This window comes from Syngnathus typhle, linkage group LG20 (assembly GCF_033458585.1).
Source record: "Syngnathus typhle isolate RoL2023-S1 ecotype Sweden linkage group LG20, RoL_Styp_1.0, whole genome shotgun sequence".
NCBI lineage: Eukaryota > Metazoa > Chordata > Actinopteri > Syngnathiformes > Syngnathidae > Syngnathus > Syngnathus typhle.
The window spans coordinates 7858129-7879507 of NC_083757.1; the positions used below are offsets into that span (position 1 = coordinate 7858129).

A 21379-nucleotide genomic window follows, 5' to 3' on the forward strand; every position below is an offset into this window, starting at 1 on the left:
ACTTGTTGCCATCCAGACGACAAAATAGCTTGGGATGCGACAAGAGGTCTAGATAAGGCATGTCCAAAGTCCGGCCCGCGGGCCAAATCCGGCCCATGGTCAGATTTCATACGGGTCACAGCTTCGGTCTTATAATATATTATTTATGGCCCGCCTGCACTGTCAAACCGAATAATAAAATCATGAAACTTGAAACTGTAATTCCTCCTATTACCAAAGGGTGGCAGCACCACGCGTCTCCGCTCATTTCTGCCATGGCGACAGCAAAGAAAACGAGGAAAGTTGACATTGAGGGCCGTCGCTTTCAAGAGAAGTGGGAATTACAATATTTCTTTACTGAAAATCAAGGCAATTGTGTTAATTTGTCAAAAATTTGTCTTGTTTAAGGATTTCAACCTAAAGAGACACCATCAGACTAAACATGCTAACCTATACGACAAGCTAACAGGGAGGGACCGCGCTGATAAAGTGAAGCAGCTCCAAGCGGAAGTGGCATCACAACAGCAATTCTTCACGCGGGGCTGCGAGTCAAAAGATTAAGTGACAAGAGCAAAATTCACTTGTTTTAAGTTTTAATAATAACAGACAACTTTGCATTACTTATAACGCCCGTTTGAAATGTTCATGAGGCAAAAATAATTTTAAACTCATGAAAATTTAAGGTATTTCATACAGTTTGTTCAATGTTATCTGATCAGATATGAATGAAAGGCAGAATTTGTGTTTTTAGAGTTGTGCACATCTGCCTGAGTGGCGTATATTTGGTTATTTTGTCATTAACAAAAAAAAGAAGACAATTGGGACAATGACATTTGTTTTAAAACAGTGTGTATTTGCATGAAATTTTTGTAGTTAAAAAATGTCCTGAAAAAACTATTGTCCCCCGGGCCCCTTCACTTTAACAAATCTGGCCCTCCTTGCAAAACGTTTGGACACCAATGGTCTATATAGTCAATTAAAGAATAACCTGAGATCAGAATTCACTGTAAGCAGCATTCCTGAGTTAGTTTTTTTTACTATGTAAATGAAAATATGTCAATAAGAGTTGGGAAACACTGTTGGAGGCTTTTCTTATTAGGTCATGAATACGTCACACTGCAGTTTTGACTGATATTCATTAGTAATGTCTTTTGGAATTCTTGGTTTTATTAGAACCACTCCTAATGCAGTGCAGTCGCACAACCACGACAACAACGCTTCTCTAAAGGTGTCAATCAGCACCGAGCCTCCTGCCAAGTGCTCCGTTCATCAACAACGAATGTTGCAAACCGACCACATGGCTTGACAAGCAACAAATAAGTCACTTTGGTGCATCATAACATGAAATACGAACAGCTAACGTCTCGTTGGCGTGCTGTGTTGTTAAAAAGTTCGTTTAGCCATAGGGTTAGCAACAACAGTTTAGCAACGTATGCTAAAAAAAACTGGGTTAGTCGTGATGGTGGTGAAGTGGGTAATAAAAGCCAGACAATTATGCACGTCTCCCGGGGCGTTTGTTTCCGCTCGGCCACGCGCCTTTGTTCAACAAGCCAGCCGGCCGTGCGCTCTCCTAAGCCCGGAAAAGGGACGGGAGCTGCTATCTGCTGGATAGCTTCCGGATGCTAACATGTTGCGCTAGCCCTTCGACGTGAAATCACAGCCGTTTTCAACTCACCCTTGCCGCCCTATTCACTTGCTCCGCGGTAGTAGAACTGGAAGCTATTGCTGGCTCATAACTCGCCGTCATTCGCCGCTCCTCTGCTCGAGCATGCTCTCACAGCCACTGGGAGCCAGCCGGCCGGCGGGCGGGCGGGGCTGGGCGGTGTTAGGGTGGCGATGACGGTGAGGTGGTTGCTGTCAGATAGGGGAGACTGGCGGTTGACCGGAGTGGGTTACGGTTGCTGATGCTACTGTTGTCCGCCTCACTGTTGTTGTTGCTGCGAGGAAGAGAGCAAGAGCGCATGCGCGGGTGGCGTTGTCTTATAGGTTGGCTCTCCTTCTAAGCTCAGATACTGAAAATACTAGCGGTCCGAAGCTCGCGAGAGGCTTTCTTAAGTGAAATGATTGATCTGGTTAAAGGGAGGATGTGATATTTTAATATGAGCTACATAGATTTCTTATTAACACATCTCTGATTGTTGGGAGCTGTTTTTTGGTCATCGTTTTATGAAAATCAATGTTTAATTTCGAAACGCAACAGGCACTGCTGCAAAGGGGTCCTTGCTTCAGAACCAATCAAAACTCATAACGTCACGTGACTTGGTGTCTCCCAATGGCATTCCTCCAACTCAGGAACTAGGAAGTAAATATTGCCTCCGCTCTATTGACGACAATGGACTTTGATTGCACTTCGTAAATTCTTAATTATAAATTCATATTGAAAATGGCTAAGGATAGCCCCGGGCCTAAGAAGGTGCAGTGTGAAAAGCCCTAAACTGTGATAGGATTTTAGGAGTCATTAGCAGTTGTTAGGCTACGGATTTTAGTTATTGATCTGACTCCAAATTGCGATCAACACTTAACACAAGTATTTTATGTCCAAATCCACACAATGTCGCAGCTAACAATTTTGCGAGTTCGTTCTGTCAAAGAGAAGACCAGTAGATCAATTAGGCCGAATTTACCAATTGTTTAATCCTGACAAAGCAAGCTAATACAGGCGCCTGGGTCTCGGGTCCTTAACACAAAAACTCGTGTGCCTTCGTGACCATCAAAGACAACACATTCTTCCGGGTTGCCCAGTTTTAAAGAAACACAATATGAATATTCAAGCATGCAAAATATTGTGTGGTGATTGGTCGATGGTTGATGGTCATCTCCTCCTCGTTTGGGTTTTCGCCTGCTCAGCACAGGTGTCTGGACCACATAGACGAGTTGTTATTCGCGTTCCCCATCGGCCTTGAGATGTCCTCCCTGTCTGGACATCCTGTTCCACAATACTTTGAAGAAAACCAATTAATGTAGTCTGCACATTCTTTTCCACTTATTAAGCGACCACACTACTACTAGAAATGATATTGATATGATTATATGTGTCTAACGCAGCCTTAATCAAATGTGTTTGCAAACTGCCGAAAGTATATTTCCCTTTATTCCCTCTCATCACCAGTTACTCTAGCAAGCAGCGACCAGCCCACTGTCGGTCCTTTCCTCCCCCCGTGGCTCATGTTGAGTCACCAGGGTATATTGGCCATTCGGTGACAACGGGCCAACGGTTTTCTCGATCAACCGGACAGTGAGTGACCTAATACATGGAATACAACAACAACCACATAAAATCATCACTGCAGTAAAAATAGCCACAGCAACGAGCACAGACATGATGAGGCCTTTCCAGCTTCCGAACGTTTTCATCCAATCAGACCAAATATCGGTGCATACATCTGAATGATCTTTCATCTTTTTATTCAGTGTCCTTACTTCTTCCAACGCCTGGGTCAGTCGGCCCCCTGGTGCCGTGTTGTTGGGCTGAAAGTACAACATGCATCACCAAACATTCCGCACACACCATGTTCCTTAGCCAATAGCATGTCCAACGCAATTCTATTTTGGAACGACATCAATGACGTCGCAGCCAATTGTTCATGGAAATGATACATTTTATTGGGGGTGATCCATAGGAAAATGCTTTCGATTCCCGAGGACACTTGATTAACGAGTTCATACTTATCTGGCACACCCCGGGGCACTCCTATGGCGTCAATATTAGGGGTGTAACGATACATCGATACACATCGATTAATCGATATAATGCTCTACGATTTATTGGCATCGATGCTAAAGGTAAACATCGATTTATATCGCCGTGTTTGACCTCGGACATTAGACGCGACTTCATTTTGAAATCCAGTTCATTGTTGCTTGCTTCCTCTTTCCGGGAGCAGTGCGCCCGGCGTTGTTGTGTTGTGAGCAGAGCACGCACGTGAAAGGGGAGTCGACAACTAGTACGCGGCTCCTGGGCTGGTGCTATGGCTAGTGTCCAAAAAGACGAGGAAATTGGCTCCCCTTTAGGCTTCAAGTCATTCGTTTGGAAGCACTTTGGATTCCAAAGAAAAGATGGCTCAACGAACAAGACAGGTGCAGTTTGTAAATCCTGCCATGCGGTGATCAAATATTCAGGGAGCACAAATCTCACCGCACATTTAAAGAAAAAACACGACATCAAAGTTCAGTGTTAAAGTAAGCAATTTGTATACTACAATACTCTTGTAATTTCCTAAATAAAGAGTTTGCAGTACCTTGTTGATTTTGCGTATGAATTGTTATAAATCAGGATATTGTTCTATATTTTTTATTAAAAAAAAAAAAATCGATCGTAGAGCACTATATCGCGATATATCGTGAATGAATCGCAGCAGGCTTTAAGATATCGGCAAATATCGTATCGTAGTTCTTTATATCGATATTATATCGTATCGTGACAAAACCCGCGATTTACACCCCTAGTCAATATACATATTTTGGATCGTTGTCGCTCAACCATGGGGGCAAAACGTCTCTTTTGGCTCGCTTCAGGAGCCCCGCCAGTGGGGACTCCAAGTTCCAATTGAGATTCTGCATTTCAATGGGGACAACCACTACAGGCATTATCAAAGACACGAGGGCACAGATACCTGATGCATCCTTCGGCAAGCAATCATATAATTTGTTGTCAGCACACCACAACCAGATGTCACTGGTCTTCCTCTGCTCCTTCCTTCACTGCTAGTTGAATTCTGGCATGTCCTGTTAAAGCTTAAAAACAAGTGAATTTGGAAAAAAAAAAAACGTTGTATATCACAATTACAAATTGAAACCTACTCACCCATTTCTATTTTACAACATACTCACCCATTTCTATTTTACCACTCCCCCTTTTGACACATTCATCCAATGTGTCATTATGTATCAAAAGGAACCTGCAAATGCGTCCCCTCTCATCACCACACTCATTGTAGTCAGGCCCGCGGAACCTCTAGCTCCTCCACCACACACTCGGCAACACAAACAAAATCATTGCACTCCTGTCAGTGAGTTTATAGCCCTGCTGGCAGCGGACATTTGTACACACAAAAACAGACATCAAGTAACAAAATAAAAACAGTCATAAAATGAATCCTGGCGCCGGCGGATCATGTCCTGAAAACCATGTCATCAACAAGTTCGTCATAAAAACCAAAAGGGCAAGGGTTAACATATTCTTGTAAATTCAACACAAATTTTCCACGAACGCAATCGACAACCTGCAAGAACGAAAACAAGTTACGCAAGCAGCGCGCAATCCGCTCCTTGGCTGGTGGCTGTTGCTGCAAAAAAAAATTAAGTCACACAGAAAAACAAAGCATAGCGTGCACTTGTCGCAAGCAAGCTCAAGCGTCAAACATTTGGCCACTGTCCACCTAGTCCGTCACCCCGTCGGGTGAGCTCAAAGTCGTCACACGTCAAATCGTCCAGAGTCTCGATGTTCGATACTAGTTCTGTCTTGTCTGACTATATTACTGAAATGGGCCTTCTCCATCGCACTGTTTTGTTGTCGATGGTGCCCCTGAGTAATCCTAAACCCCTATTTAGTCCAAAATTAGTCCTGATCAGTCGTGCTTTTTCAAATCTGTAGTATCTTTATATTTTTCAGGTGAGAGGAATGTTATCCTCTGCTGTGATCACATCACCCCAACTTTGAATCATGTCAACCATTCACAATACACAAACACCACACCACAAGCACAGACTTGACATTCATACACCATTACAGACAAACTGTCATCCCAAAACACACACAAAAAAACCATACAATATTAAATTGTACAAGGAACCCTTCCTACGCAAAATTTTCTCCTCAATTAAAATTTCCCTTTTAATGTTAAATCCAAAATTATTATCTAATTGTCTGGTCTCCTGTCCTCTTATCGCTTGCCAATATGCATAATGCTGGAACATGATTTAACTCCCCATTTAGTTTGCTCACATCTCTCACTTAGACTATTTGACACTTTGTGTTGAGCTGTAACTTCAATATTTCCACCTTCCCATATTTCCTCCACTAAACAGTTCCATTTTGCTTTCAGTTTAAATTCATCCCTCCAAATAACTACCTCTGGCAAAGAAACAACAATTTACAGAGCACTCCCTTTTACTGTTACCTTGTTCCTTCATCTCCTTCCAAGCATAACTGACCTTCCTTAAAAATAATGATACCAAAAATAATGTTGAAAAACAATATACACAGCTTCCTCCTGCCACTTACGCTATCACCTTGAAGATTATCGTTCTCATTTTTGTTGATGCCAATTCTTAAAATTAAAAAGAAATGCTTACTTTTGATAATGGAGTCACGCTGTATCACAAATTTTGGAAACCTTCCACGCTCCCCCTTTCTTCCTATTGTGGTGAATGGTCTTTGTTGTTTTGCTGGTCTCCAAAAAAACACTCAGTGGACGATGGCTGGTCCGGGTAAGGAAGCACTTCGGTGACACACGGCTGATTGGGAAAAGATTTATTCAACCGATGTCAAAGTGATGTCTCTCCAAAAGTTAGGGTGGCCCCAAGAGCAAAGATGTTTCAGCTCTTGACAGCACAGATGTTCGCCCCAAAAAGGCCCTCGCGCTTCTTGCTCTTGCCCCTTGCGCCTTGCGCGCCCCTCGCTCTTCGCGCTCTCTCCCTCTATCTGTTCTCCCCCATCATTTGTACCTCGTAAGACAACAGCTGCGGTCCGAGTCTCACTCTACTGGTTACTTCCGATGCCCTTAAAAGGGCATGGACAAAGGTCTTCCTGGTCACGGACGAATGGCCCTTCCATATTCTAAGTACCTACACATTGCTGAAACTAGATCTTCTCTGTACCGCAAAAATAGCTTAGGGTCTTCTCACTGCTGCAAGGTCGCCATTTAAGGTGACATACAGTGACGCATAGAATCCAAAATTTACCTCACTATCAAAACCAATTAGGAATATTTTTGCTGTCATGATCATCATTGTGGCCCTCACACTTATTGTTCCTGTACTTTAAATTGTCAATTTTTGTACATTTGAAGCCCTTTGAGACTTGCTTGTGGGCTATATAAATAAACTTGACTTGCCTTGACTTTATCATTATTCAACTTCTTCTGCATTCTTCTGCCTCTTTTTTTATTTATTTATTCATTTTTTAGCTTAACTACTTCTACGAATTCATCTGATTCACTTTCTAGATTAAAATTTCACATTTTCACTTTCAACATTGCGGTAAAACTTTGCAAAATTTCCTTTTTCCCTTCTCATTTTTTTTCACTGAACCAACCCATTTAAATTTTTTAACTGTCCATCTTATGCGTACCTATTCCAGAACTTCCCACTTGTGAAAAATTTCAAATTTTCAATTTTACAATTCACGCCCAACTTTACAAAATTCTTTCTATAATTTCATCGATTTTCTGACCAATTCATCACGTTCCAAATTTAAACATAATCTTGTAGCATTCCCCGAATTTGTATTCAGCCTCTTCGCCTTCACACACAATTTCTCCAGAAATTACAAATTCTAGTTATTATTGTTAATCCTCCGTGACCCTCGTAAGGACAAGCCGCACCAGTAATGGATGGATGGATGGATTGTTAATCCTAACCCTAATTGTCACAAGTGTCATGTCACTGTATTTGTTATTTAAAGCCCTACTGTTTCCTTTTTTAATTAAGTAGTGCCCTGTATTACTATTTTGCTGACTATCCAAAATACCAACTTTCTTATGGCCCCTCACTACTTCAAGCAAAAATATGCATCCTATAAATCAGTCGCAATTGATGTATAATTAAATTCTGTCGTTCTGATAAATCTAATTTCTATCGATCAATATCCACTTTGCAAAGTTTCTGATCACTCTGTTGTATGATTTGTTATTATTAGTGCATCTTCACTGTCCATATCTATGTATTTTGTTTTTATCCCCGTTTTAGTCTCAATAAGCAGCCTTATTATTCCCTCTTTTATCAAAACTCCTCAGATATGTCCGCCCCAGCACCCAGACACACTTCCATCCCTTTTGTCCCACACTCCACCAACTTTGTAATGCTTCAGCAGTCTTTAGCAATGTGTCCAGTTTGACTTCATGTGACTCCTGCAAGTCTTTAGCAGCCTCTCCTCTTAGATCCTCATGATGATGATTCAGGGCTGGATCGTCCGCCACTCTCAGATGCGTCCATCTTGTCTTTGTTCTTTCAGTCCATTTTCTTTTTGATCTGCAACTGTGTTTATTCCCGCCAACTGTATGGTTCTTGTCCTGTGAAAAGCTGTGCTTGCCCCGTTCAAGCATGATAGCAGTTCTTGTTGTTCTCCCAAAGGTCAAAGGTGTCTCATGACCTGGGTCAGTCCTGTTGATTTTGAGACAGCCAGTGGAGTAAGAGGACTCAGTTCAGGAATCGTGCCACACGCTAGGGAAGAACACACTGGGACACAAATCTAACAAAACTATCCTCGTGTTATCAGTCTTCCTGTGTAGTATTTGTTCCTTACACCCCAAATCTTCCTATTAACATTTTGTATCCTATCAGTTGCCCACACTCATCATCTTAATATCAAGCCGCCCTTATAAAATGCTTTTTTCTTTTCTTTCTGAGCAATCCATCCACTCTACCCATTAACACAGCTAAAATCCTCGTTCCAGTGTTTATCATCAAATAAAGTTCCGAAATCTTTTGTAATAAACTGTAATATAATTTAACAATCTACCAACATATGTGGTGAATGTTATTGTTCAATCTGTAGGTCATACAGCGCCTGTGTTCCAACTATGACACTCCTCCTTGATTTACCATCTCATAAGTTATTGTTGTCAGCAGCGCTAAATGATAGTGCTTGAAAGTAAATGTCTTATCGCTAGGGGTGTAAATCGCGGGTTTTGTCACGATACGATATCATATCGATACAAAGAACTACGATACGATATTTGCAGATATCTTAAAGCCTGCTGCGATTCATTCACGATATATCACGATATAGTGCTCTACAATCGATTTTTTTTTTTTTAATAAAAAATATAGAACAATATCCTGATTTATAACAATTCATACGCAAAATCAACAAGGTACTGCAAACTCTATTTAGGAAATTACAAGAGTATTGTAGTATACAAAGTGCTTATTTTAACACTGAACTTTGATGTCGTGTTTTTTCTTTAAATATAAATATAGAGATTTGTGGTCCCTGAATATTTGATCACCGTATGGCAGGATTTACAAACTGCACGTGTCTTGCCCGTTGAGCCATCTTTTCTTTGGAATCCAAAGTGCTTCCAAAGAATGACTTGAAGCCTAAAGGGGAGCCAATTTCCTCGTCTTTTTGGACACTAGCCATAGCACCAGCCCAGGAGCCGCGTACTAGTTGGCGACTCCCCTTTCACGTGCCTGCTCTGCTCACAACACAACACGCCGCGGCGCGCACTGCTCCCGGAAAGAGGAAGCGAGCAACAATGAACTGGATTTCAAAATAAAGTCGCGTCTAATGTCCGAGGTCAAACACGGCGATATAAATCGATGTTTACGTTTAGCATCGATGCCAATAAATCGTAGAGCATTATATCGATTAATCGATGTGTATCGATGAATCGTTACACCCCCTACTTAATCAATAGTAAGAGTGATGAATAAATAATAAATAAACAGATAACACAATAAATAACGGAGCCAGCAAGCATAGCGCAAAAGTAAAAAACATCATAAACAAAAAGGCACAAACAATAAATAAGAGTAATAACAAATAATAAATAATAAGAGCCAGTGTGCGTTCAGACAGTTCAGACAGTAAAAGTACAGGACGCTACGCAGAACGGGGGAGCGAGTTCGGGGATCTCACAAGCACCCCAGCTATTTGAATGCGGTCGTCACCGCACTCTTGTCCGCCACGACGAAGCACTAGGTCCCTGACCTATCCTTAGTACGCGTAAGTCCCTGACTTTACCGTACACGTTACACACGTAGGTTCCAAACTTATTCACCGTATATGTAACTTAATACACACGTAAGTTCCAAACGTATTCACCGTGTATGTAACTTAACTTCTTGCACACTTTATTTGATCTGAAGGACAGTCTCCTCTTAAATTTCCTCTTTCAATTTGCAGAATTTCGACGTATAGTAACAGGTATTCTGCTTACCTTATCATTGATGAGCTCAGGGTTGGGGAGACGTCGTACCAGCTCAACGTTGTGCGCTTATTCCTTATTCCCAAAGGGTACGCCGACCGGGAGACAGCTGTCCCAGACTAACTGTCCGGTGACTTGGATACAGACCACGAGTTAGTCAATTTCCCTTCTCTTGACATCACGTCAGGGTCACCAAGAAATTGTTAGGCTACGGATTTTAGTTATTGATCTGACTCCAAATTGCGATCAACACTTAACACAAGAATTGTTATGTCCAAATCCACACACTGTCGCAGCTAACAATTTTGCGAGTTCGTTCTGTCAAAGAGAAGACCAGTAGATCAATTAGGCCGAATTTACCAATTGTTTAATCCTGACAAAGCAAGCTAATACAGGCGCCTGGGTCCCGGGTCCCTAACACAAAAACGAGTGTGCCTTCGTGACCATCAAAAACGACACATTCTTCCGGGTTGCCCAGTTTTAAAGAAACACAATATGAATATTCAAGCATGCAAAATATTGTGTGGTGATTGGTCGATGGTTGGTGGTCATCTCCTCCTCGTTTGGGTTTTCCCCTGCTCAGAGGTGTCTGGACCACAAAGGCGAGTTGTTATTTGCGTTCCTCACCGGCCTTGAGATATCCTCCCTGTCTGGACCTCCTGTTCCACAGTACTTTGAAGAAAACAAATTCATTTAGTCTGCACATTCCTTTCCACTTATTAAGCGACCACACTACTACTAGAAATTATATTGATATGATTATATGTGTCTAACGCAGCCTTAATCAAATGTGTTTCCAAACTGCCGAAAGTACATTTCCCTTTAGTAGCTACAATAACTCCTGGTTTTGCTTTACCGTCTTTCTCAGATAGTAATCTAACATAAACGTTAGTCAAACAACGTTTGACTTGTTGACTTGTTTATTTTTCTGTTTCCCCAGATGCTCAACCTTGGACGACACTACAGATATCTTCTAGGCCTAATATAATCTAACCTAGCCTTAGGGGTCTATCGTAATCTTGCAAAATCAAAGATTGAGCTGGACACCCCTGCACTGTAGTTACACATCACAAAATCAACATTCTGTTGATTTCTGTCTATACCAGGCTAGCTATGACCTTGACTCATACATGCTGTGCCCATGTTACAGGATTAAGATGCTGTGTCCATGTTACAAGACTAATACACATCTCTCACCCCCCTATTGATAGCTTTCTCCTGAAGAGAAAAAACAGGGCAAATTTTACGCCCACTCCAGTAAAATACAGTAATCATGTGTCAAATTTTTAAAATAAAGTGCATTTGGTACTTTTTTTTTCTTCCTCTTTCGGCAGCCTCTATATTCCGTACGTTTGCGAATTGCACGTAGCAATCCCTGTGGTAACCTGCATTAGCTTGAGTATCCGGAATCGGGTTGTTAACTTTTAAATTGAATGTTTTAATTGCAAATTGTGCTATTGCACTCTCTGGGCCGTCCAAATTAGCCCACTGCAAAGAACAAGTAATACATTTCTCCCAGCTTGTCTGTGAAAAAGGAATTATTTTAGTGGGCTCTTTATAGGATTTAGACACATGCATGCAGCACTCCATCGTTCTCACTGTAAATACCTAAATAAATAAATAAATAAATGAATAAATACGCCACCTAGTAACGTTACAAGCACTACCGTTAATATCAAGTTAACAACGTTAGCCATCTAGGTTAATTGCAAGCAAGCTAACTATCTTAATAAAATTTAATGAAAACACTACACAAGTGGCCGGGCCTTCGCCCATGGGGGCCAAAGGGGTCGAGTGCAGTGCGAGCTGGGCAGGGACCTTAGCGGTCGGATCCCTGGCTGCAGAAGCTGGCTCTTGGGACACGGAATGTCACCTCTCTGGCTGGAAAGGAGCCCGAGCTGGTGTGCGAGGCAGAAAGGTTCCGACTAGATATAGTCGGACTTGCCTCCATGCACAGTTTGGGTTCCGGTACAAGCCCTCTCGAGAGGGGCTGGACTCTCTTCCACTCTGGAGTTGCCCACGGTTAGAGGCGTCGAGCAGGTGTGGGTATACTTATTGCCCCCCGGCTGGTCGCCTGCACATTGAGGTTCACCCCGGTGAACGAGAAGGTAGCCTCCCTCCACCTTCGGGTGGGGGGACGCCTCCTGACTGTTGTTTGTGTCTATGCACCAAACGGCAGCTCACCACCCTTCTTGGAGTCCCTGGAGGAAGTGCTGGAGAGCGCTCCTTCTGGGGACTCCATCGTTCTACTGGGTGACTTCAATGCTCACGTGGGCAATGACAGTGAGACCTAGAAGGGCGTGATTGGGAGGAACGGCCCCCCTGATCTGAACCCGAGCGGTGTTCTATTGTTGGACTTCTGTGCTCGACACGGATTTTCTATAATGAACACCATGTTCAAACATAAGGGTGTACATGTGTGCACTTGGCACCAGGACACCCTAGGCCGCAGTTCGATGATCGACTTTGTGGTCGTGTCATCGGATTTGCGGCCGCATGTTTTGGACACTCGGGCGAAGAGAGGGGCGGAGCTGTCAACTGATCACCACCTGGTGGTGGGTTGGCTCAGATGGTGGGGGAAGATGCCGGTTCGACCTGGCAGACCCAAACGCTCTGTGAGGGTCTGCTGGGAACGTCTGGCGGAATCCCCTGTCAGGAAGAGCTTCAACTCCCACCTCCGACAGAGGCGGGGGACATTGAGTCCGAGTGGACCTTGTTCCGCGCCTCCATTGTTGAGGCGGCCGACCGGACCTGTGGCCGTAAGGTCATTGGTGCCTGTCGTGGCGGCAATCCCCGAACCCGCTGGTGGACACCGGCGGTAAGGGATGCCGTCAAGCTGAAGAAGGAGTCCTATCAGGCCGTTTTGCCCTGCGGGACTCCGGAAGCAGCTGACAGGTACCGGATGGCCAAGCGGAACGCGGCTTCGGCGGTTGCTGAGGCAAAAACCCGGGCGTGGGAGGAGTTTGGCGAGGCCAAGGAGAATGACTTCCGGACGGCTTCGAGGAAATTCTGGTCCACCATCCGGCGTCTCAGGAGGGGGAAGCACTGTTTACAGTGGAGATGGCGTGCTGCTGACCTCGACTCGGGACGTCGTGTGTCGGTGGGGAGAATACTTTGAAGACCTCCTCAATTCCACCTACACGCCTTCCATTGTGGAAGCAGGGCCTGGGGACTCTGAGGCGGACTCTCCAATCTCTGGGGTCGAAGTCACTGGGGTAGTTAAAAAACTTCTCGGTGGCAAGGCCCCGGGGGTGGATGACATTTCTTAAGGGCTCTGGATGTTGTGGGGCTGTCATGGCTGACACGTCTCTACAACATCGCGTGGACATCGGGGACAGTGCCTCTGGATTGGCAGACTGAGGTGGTGGTTCCCCTCTTTAAGAAGGGGGACCGGAGGGTGTGTTCCAATTACAGGGGAATTACACTCCTCAGCCTCCCTGGTAAGGCCTATTCAGGGGTGCTGGAGAGGAGGGTCCGTCGGGATGTCGAACCTCGGATTCAGGAGGAACAGTGTGGCTTTTGTCCTGGCTGTGGAACAGTGGACCAGCTCTTCACCCTCAGCAGGATCCTCGAGGGTGCATGGGAGTTCGCCCAACCAGTCCACATGTGTTTTGTGGACATGGAGAAGGAGTTCGACTGTGTCCCTCGGGAGGTTCTGTGGGGGGTGCTTCGGAAGTATGGGGTACCGAGCCAACTGATAAGGGCGGTTCGGTCCCTGTATCACCGATGCCAGAGTTTGGTCCGCATTTCCGGCAGTAAGTCGGATTCGTTCCCAGTGAGGGTTGGACTCTGCCAAAGCTGCCCTTTGTCACCGATTCTGTTGATGATTTTTATGGACAGAATTTCTAGGCGCAGCCGAGGCGTTGAGGGTGTCCGGTTTGGGGACCTCAGCATCGGGTCTCTGCTTTTTGCAGACGACGTGGTGCTGTTGGCTTCTTCAGGCCGTGATCTCCAGCTCTCACTGGAGCGGTTCGCAACAGAGTGTGAAGCGGTCAGGATGAGGGTCAGCACCTCCAAATCCGAGTCCATGGTCCTCGATCGGAAAAGGGTGGAATGCCCTCTCCGGATCGGGGATGAAATCCTTTCCCAAGTGGAAGAGTTTAAGTGTCTTGAGGTCTTGTTCACGAGTGAGGGGAGGATGGAGCGTGAGATCGACAGGCGGATCAGTGCAGCGTCGGCAGTAATGCGGACTCTGTACCGGTCCGTCGTGGTAAAGAGAGAGCTGAGCCAAAAGGCAAAGCTCTCAATTTACCGGTCGATTTACGCTCCTACCCTCACCTATTGTCACGAGCTATGGGTCGTGACCGAAAGAACGAGATCCCGGATACAAGCGGCCGAAACGAGTTTTCTCCGCAGGATGTCCGGGCTCTCCCTTAGAGATAGGGTGAGAAGTTCGGTCATCCGGGAGAGACTCGGAGTAGAGTCGCTGCTCCTCCACGTTGAGAGGAGCCAGATGAGGTGGCTCGGGCATATCATCAGGATGCCTCTTGGACGCTTCCCTGGGGAGGTGTTCCGGGCATGTCCCACCGGTAGGAGACCCCGGGGACGACCCAGGACGCGCTGGAGAGACTATGTCTCTCAGCTGGCCTGGGAACGCCTTGGGATCCCCCGGGATGAGCTAGATGAAGTGGCTGGGAAGAGGGAAGTCTGGGAGTCCCTCCTGAAGCTGCTGCCCCCGCGACCTGACTCCGGATAAGCGGAAGAAGATGGATGGACACTACACAAGTTGGATCATAGTCTTGAAAGTTTTATTAGAATTGTATTTACTGTCTTCCAACGACAGCTATGCAGTTCCGTTTTATTTACATTGGGGAGGGGGGGTCCTTAATCCCCGTAGGCTAGGCGTGTCCAAAGTCCGGCCCGCGGGCCAAATCTGACCCCCGGTCAGATTTCATACGGCCCGCAGCTACGGTCTAATAATGTATTATTTATGGCCCGCCTGCACTGTCAAATTGAACACTGAAAGAATCATGACACTTGAAACTGTAATTCCTCCTATTACCAAAAGTTGGCAGCACCACCCCTCTCCGCTCATTTCTGCCATGGCGACTGAAAAGAAAACGAGTCAAGTTGATATTGAAGGCCGTCCCTTTCAAGAGAAATGGGAATTACAATACTTCTTCACTGAAAATCAAGGCAATTGTGTTTGTCTAATTTGGAAAGAGACAGTTGTCTTGATTAATGATTTCAACCTAAAGAGACACTATAGTCTATTCGACTAAACATGCCAACACATACAGTGCCTTGCGAAAGTATCCGGCCCCCTTGAACCTTTCAACATTTTGCGACATTGCAGGCTTCAAACATAAAGATATAAATTTTTAATTTTTTGTCAAGAATCAACAAGTGGGACACAATCGTGAAGTGGAACGAAATTTATTGGTTAATTTAAACTTATTTAAAAAATAAAAAACTGAAAAGTGGGGCGTGCAATATTATTCGGCCCCCTTGCGCTAATACTTTGTAGCACCATCTTTTGCTGCAATTACAGCTGCAAGTCGGTCGCTTGGGGTATCAGTTTTGCACATCGAGAGACTGGAATTCTTGCCCATTCTTCCTTGCAAAACAGCTTGAGCTCAGTGAGGTTGGATGGAGAGCGTTTGTGAACAGCAGTCTTCAGCTCTTTCCACAGATTCTCGATTGGATTCAGGTCTGGACTTTGACTTGGCCATTCCAACACCTGGCTACGTCCAATTGTGAACCATTCCATTGTAGATTTGGCTTTATGTTTTGGATCATTGTCCTGTTGGAAGATAAATCTCCGTCCCAGTCTCAGGTATTTTGCAGACTCCAACAGGTTTTCTTCCAGAATGGTCCTGTATTTGGCTCCATCCATCTTCCCATCAATTTTAGCCATCTTCCCTGTCCCTGCTGAAGAAAAGCAGGCCCAAACCATGATGCTGCCACCACCATGTTTGACAGTGGGGATGGTGTGTTCAAGGTGATGAGCTGTGTTGCTTTTACGCCAAACATATTGTTTTGCATTGTGGCCAAAAAGTTCGATTTTGGTTTCATCTGACCAGAGCACCTTCTTCCACATGTTTGGTGTGTCTCCCAGGTGGCTTGTGGCAAACTTTAAACGAGACTTTTTATGGATATCTTTGAGAAACGGCTTTCTTCTTGCCACTCTTCCATAAAGGCCAGATTTGTGCAGTGCACGACTGATTGTTGTCCTATGGACAGACTCTCCCACCTCAGCTGTAGTTATCTGCAGTTCATCCAGAGTGATCATGGGCCTCTTGGCTGCATCTCTGATCAGTCTTCTCCTTGTTTGAGATGAAAGTTTGGAGGGACGGCCGGGTCTTGGTAGATTTGCAGTGGTCTGATACTCCTTCCATTTCAATATAATTGCTTGCACAGTGCTCCTTGAGATGTTTAAAGCTTGGGAAATCTTTTTGTATCCAAATCCGGCTTTAAACTTCTCCACAACAGTATCTCCGACCTGCCTGGTGTGTTCCTTTGTCTTCATGGTTCTCTCTGCGCTTTAAACAGTACCCTGAGACTATCAAAGAGCAGGTGCATTTATACGGAGACTTGATTACACACAGGTGCATTCTATTTATCATCATCAGTCATTTAGGACAACATTGGATCATTCAAAGATCCTCACTGAACTTCTGGAGTGAGTTTGCTGCACTGAAAGTAAAGGGGCCGAATAATATTGCACGCCCCACTTTTCAGTTTTTTATTTGTTAAAAAAGTTTAAATTATCCAATAAATTTCGTTCCACTTCACGATTGTGTCCCACTTGTTGATTCTTGACAAAAAAGTAAAATTTTATATCTTTATGTTTGAAGCCTGAAATGTGGCGAAATGTTGAAAGGTTCAAGGGGGCCGAATACTTTCGCAAGGAACTGTACGACAAGCTAACAGGGAGTGACCGAGCTGATAAAGTGAAGCAGCTCCAAGCTGAACTGGAATCACAACAGCGATTCTTCATGGGGGGCTGTGAGTCAAAAGTAAATCAAAAGTAAATATTACTTAATATTAAATAATTCGAAGTGGCCATGGTACTGTTGATGTTATGAAACTGTCGACGTGACACAAACATTACTTTCTGAAAGATATTGTAAATGACGAGCAAAATTCACTTATTTTAAGTTTTAATAATAACAGACAACTTTGCATTACTTATAACTCCTGTTTAAAATGTTCATGAGGCAAAAATAATTTTAAACTCTTGTAAATTTAAGGTGTTTCATACAGTTTGTTCAATGTTATCTGACTCTTTAGATATGAATGAAAGGCAGAATTTGTGTTTTCAGAGTTGTTCACATCTGCCTGAGTGGCTTATATTTGGTTATTTTGTCATTTGAAAAATAAAGACAATTGGGACAGTGAAATTTGTTTTATAACAGTGTGCATTTGCATAAAATGTTTGTAGTTAAGAAATGTCCGAAAATACTATCGGCACCCGGAACCCCTTCGCTTTATCAAATCTGGCCCTCCATGCAAAAAGTTTGGACACCCCTGCCGTAGGCAAATTGTCATTGGTTCATCAGCTACAGGTGTTCAACGATATGCATGAGAAAACATTTCATTAAAATGTAAGATTGTGAAAAAGGATGACCAAAAATTAGCTCCCAACAAATTATTTTTGACTTAATATCCATCCATCCATTTTCTGTACCGCTTAGTCCCCACTGGGGTCGCGGGCGTGCTGGAGCCTATCCCAGCCGTCATCGGGCAGTAGGCGGGGGACACCCTGAACCGGTTGCCAGCCAATCGCAGGGCACACAGAGACAAACAACCATTTGCACACGCACTCACACCTAGGGACAATTTGGAGTGGTCAATCGGCCTACCAAGCATGTTTTTGGGATGTGGGAGGAAACCGGAGTGCCCGGAGAAAACCCACGCGGGCCCGGGGAGAACATGCAAACTCCACACAGGGAGGGCCGGAGGTGGAATCGAACCCGCACCCTCCTAACTGTGAGGCGGACGCGCTACCCAAGTGCGCCACCGAGCCTTAATATAATATGTAGATATCACACACAAAGAATTGTGTACTCCCTCGATGCAGATCGATCAAGTTCACTTAAATCGCCTTCGGCCCGCAGTCTAGTAAATTAGACCCCCAAATACCTATTAGAAGATTTAAAAAAAAAAAATTCCGCCAGGTAACGGTGATTGGGAGCAGCTTCTCATTTTCAATGCCGATGTGGTAGCAGACAGCAGAGTAAAACAAAGCAAAATAGAAGCTACTAAATAGTTGTACTATGTTCATCTTGTTTTCAATTGTCAATTATTTTACTGGTTCTTTTATCACAAACAAATCATTTAAGTTTCATTACCTGATACCTGAACATGTTTCGGCTATCACTTCCGCCTTGCAATGAAACCTAAATAATTTGTTTGTGATAAAAGAACCAGTAAAATAATAGAAACGACTAAAAATATATAGATCTTCTTTTCCTACCGTCTTTTCCCCTCAGGGGTCACCATAGCGAACCATCTGTTTCCATGGTTTGGAAATAACAGACTGGGTTCGCGTCATGAGAATTTTTGGCAAATCTCTACGCCGGAAGCCCTTGCTGACGCGACCCTCTGCATTTACCCGGGCTTGGGACCGGCACAGGAAAGGCACTGGCTTGTGTCCCCCCCCCATGGCTGCATTACTAAAAACATATAAACTGTTCATTTTCATATAATTGCATAGTTATATGATCACATGAGAGCTCACAGTGATTAATAGGTTCATAATAACAGGTGCAAGTAAAATCGGATGAATAAGTTAAATTATTTGCTCCAGAGTGTTACTAAAATATGACAAGCACTAAGCAAACAATTCAACACATTTTAGGAGCGTTCACATTTGCAAAAGCGTGCTTTCCTTTATCGTATTATTTACACGATAGGCTTGATTTCAGTAACCCAAAATATTTTCACAATTTTGTGCATGCCAGTTAAGCACAATAGGGAGCAGTATAACACGGCTGCTTCTCCCTGCACTGTGAGAATGTAATAAATGGGGAAAATGCACTTCCCATTTGATGATTTATCCTCACTAACCTCAGGTGTCTTTCCTTTTGCTTGTTTTTCTTAACCTTATTAATCTTCTTTAGGGCCGTGGGCTTGGCCTCGCACCATTCGCCTGTCCTTTGTCACGCCTAGGGTTAGGTTACTTAACGTTGAGAGCGTCTTCATTATTTGGCAGCTTGCGTTTCCCATCTGGTGTTAATTGGCACAAAATGTGGCCCGGCGTCCGCCCCCGCGCGTCGCGCATACTGCACGGTCGTTAAAGGGGACCAAGTGGAGCCTGGCGGTAGAATGGTGTCAAGATGACCCGTGGCTGTGCAGAGTCACCTTATACTCAGGTGTGACATTACAGCGTGAGAAAGGCATGCTGGGAAACCTCGCAGAGGGGGGGAACCCAGATGAGGAAGTTCAGCAGGTGAAAAACGATATCCTGCAGTACTATGGACTCGAATTGTAAATAAAGGTACACTGTGTGTGGGTAACACCCAAATAGACACCTGTTCCGGCTGCAGTTAAGTAGTAAAGGAACAGCCACTCCAGCCAGCCACTTTTCAAGTATGCTTGCATTTGGAGGCGTGTGCGGCCGGTATTTGGACTTCCAGCCCGTACTTGCACACATACTGGTTGAGCGGGTGACTCAGCCGAGGCAAGATGGCAGGGGGGAGGGGCGAGGAATGAGGGTTGAAGGGAAGGTGTGGCGAGATGCCTCTGGCGCATTCCTCTAAGCAGTCGCGCCCTTTGTGTATGTACCTGTTTGACATTGGGAGCGTCTTTTTCGCCCTCCTCTGTCACTCCCACCTCAAGTTTTCATGCAGTTGTGCTAAAGACAAACTCCTCTCGTGTGTGTGTGGGGGGTAGGGTTCACACTTTAGAGTTGTAGCGCAAACGGGCATGATGAGGGTTCGCAAGCGAATACATAAACAGGCACCCTCAGAAAATAGTGTGTGTGTGCAAGTTGCTATCAGGGTACGCGTAAAACAAGGTGTGTTCATGACTTAGGCCATATAAAGGGAGCTAAAGTTCGGAAAGCACCTACCCGATTGTGCACTCATGCGTTGACTTGCGTCATTGTTCACTTTATCAGTCAAGATAAGGAGAGAGGGGCAAAACAAATCAGAATTTCTTTTCAAAATATATGTAATTCAAATCAAGATTTCATGCAACTATTCAGGTGAAAAAACACTTGTAAAAATATCCAGAATGAAAGTATATCACACAGTTTAATTCAGATGTATTGTTCAAAGCTCAACATTGATGAAAAATATTCTAGAGTGGGGACAAAACTGAGGTGGGCACGCTCTGAGTGAACAGACCATCATTCAAATTACCCCAGCAGTGATCGGATCAGTAAAATGAGTCACTTCGGTTGTCCTGTGATGCATTCATCACTCACTTATTAACAAGTAACAACAAGGGAGTCACTCAGCAGCCAAGTAAGTGAGTATTTGGGGATTATCAAATACAAAACAGCCATAAAAGGCCATTTGAGACCAACAAGCACATGCGGGCAACACGCAATCAAAGGTCTCGGATGGCGACCAATTGCCACTTGAATGCCACAAATTCAAAATATAACCAGCACAAAAAAAATCAAAGCACACCACACTCAAATATACACCGTGTTCCTAATTATTATGCAAATGATATTTATAGTCGATGCAAATGAGTCAGCATAATTTTCAAGTCATCAACCATTAGTTTAATGAATTTGAATGTTATTGAACAAACCTCCCAATGATAACAGAATTTTTCAAAAATAAAAAACTTAAAATGCACTGTTCCAAATTATTACGCACAACAGAGTTTTAAAACATTTTATAGGTTGTTATGAACTGAAATGCTCATCTTTAGAATTTACAGCATTAGGAGGTCATATTTACTGAAATCAAAAGCTATTTCAATCAAAAACATCTTAACAGGTCAAGTTACATTTTAACATAGGACCCTTTATTTGATAGCAGCTTCACAATTCTTGCATCCATTGACCTTGTGAGTTTTTGGAGAGTTTCTGCTTGAATTTCTTTGCAGGATGTCAGAATAGCCTCCCAGAGCTGCTGTTTGGATGTGAACTGCCTCCCCCCCTCATAGATCTTTTGCTTGAGGATGCTCCAAAGGTTCTCAATAGGGTTGAGGTCAGGGGAGGATGGGGGCCACACCATGAGTTTCTCTCCTTTTATGCCCATAGCAGCCAATGATGCAGAGGTATTCCTTGCAGCATGAGATGGTGCATTGTCATGCATGAAGATGATTTTGCTACGGAAAGCACGGTTCTTCTTTTTGTACCATGGAAGAAAGTGGTCAGTCAGAAACTCCACATACTTTACAGATGT

At 44.1% G+C, this 21379-nt stretch overlaps 1 protein-coding gene and 1 long non-coding RNA gene across 4 annotated transcripts in view; both read right to left on the minus strand.

Moving 5' to 3' along the window:
* Nucleotides 1-1935, minus strand: part of ankib1a (ankyrin repeat and IBR domain containing 1a) — a 28811-nt gene extending 26876 nt beyond the window's left edge. The window contains exon 1 of the mRNA XM_061267018.1: nucleotides 1655-1935. The gene's annotated coding sequence lies outside the window, so the exon portion shown is untranslated. The remainder of the gene's footprint in view (nucleotides 1-1654) is intronic.
* Nucleotides 1936-2593: 658 nt separating this feature from the next.
* Nucleotides 2594-19388, minus strand: LOC133144377 (uncharacterized). Of its 3 annotated transcripts, none has more exons than XR_009710670.1 (3): nucleotides 19083-19388; nucleotides 6274-10742; nucleotides 2594-4952 (listed from the first exon to the last, which is right to left on the minus strand). It is a non-coding gene; the product is annotated as an uncharacterized LOC133144377 (long non-coding RNA). The 3 variants fall into 3 exon arrangements; XR_009710668.1 differs by having other exon boundaries at nucleotides 2594-4713; nucleotides 4810-10742; XR_009710669.1 differs by having other exon boundaries at nucleotides 2594-10742.
* Between the last annotated feature and the right edge of the window lie 1991 nt (nucleotides 19389-21379).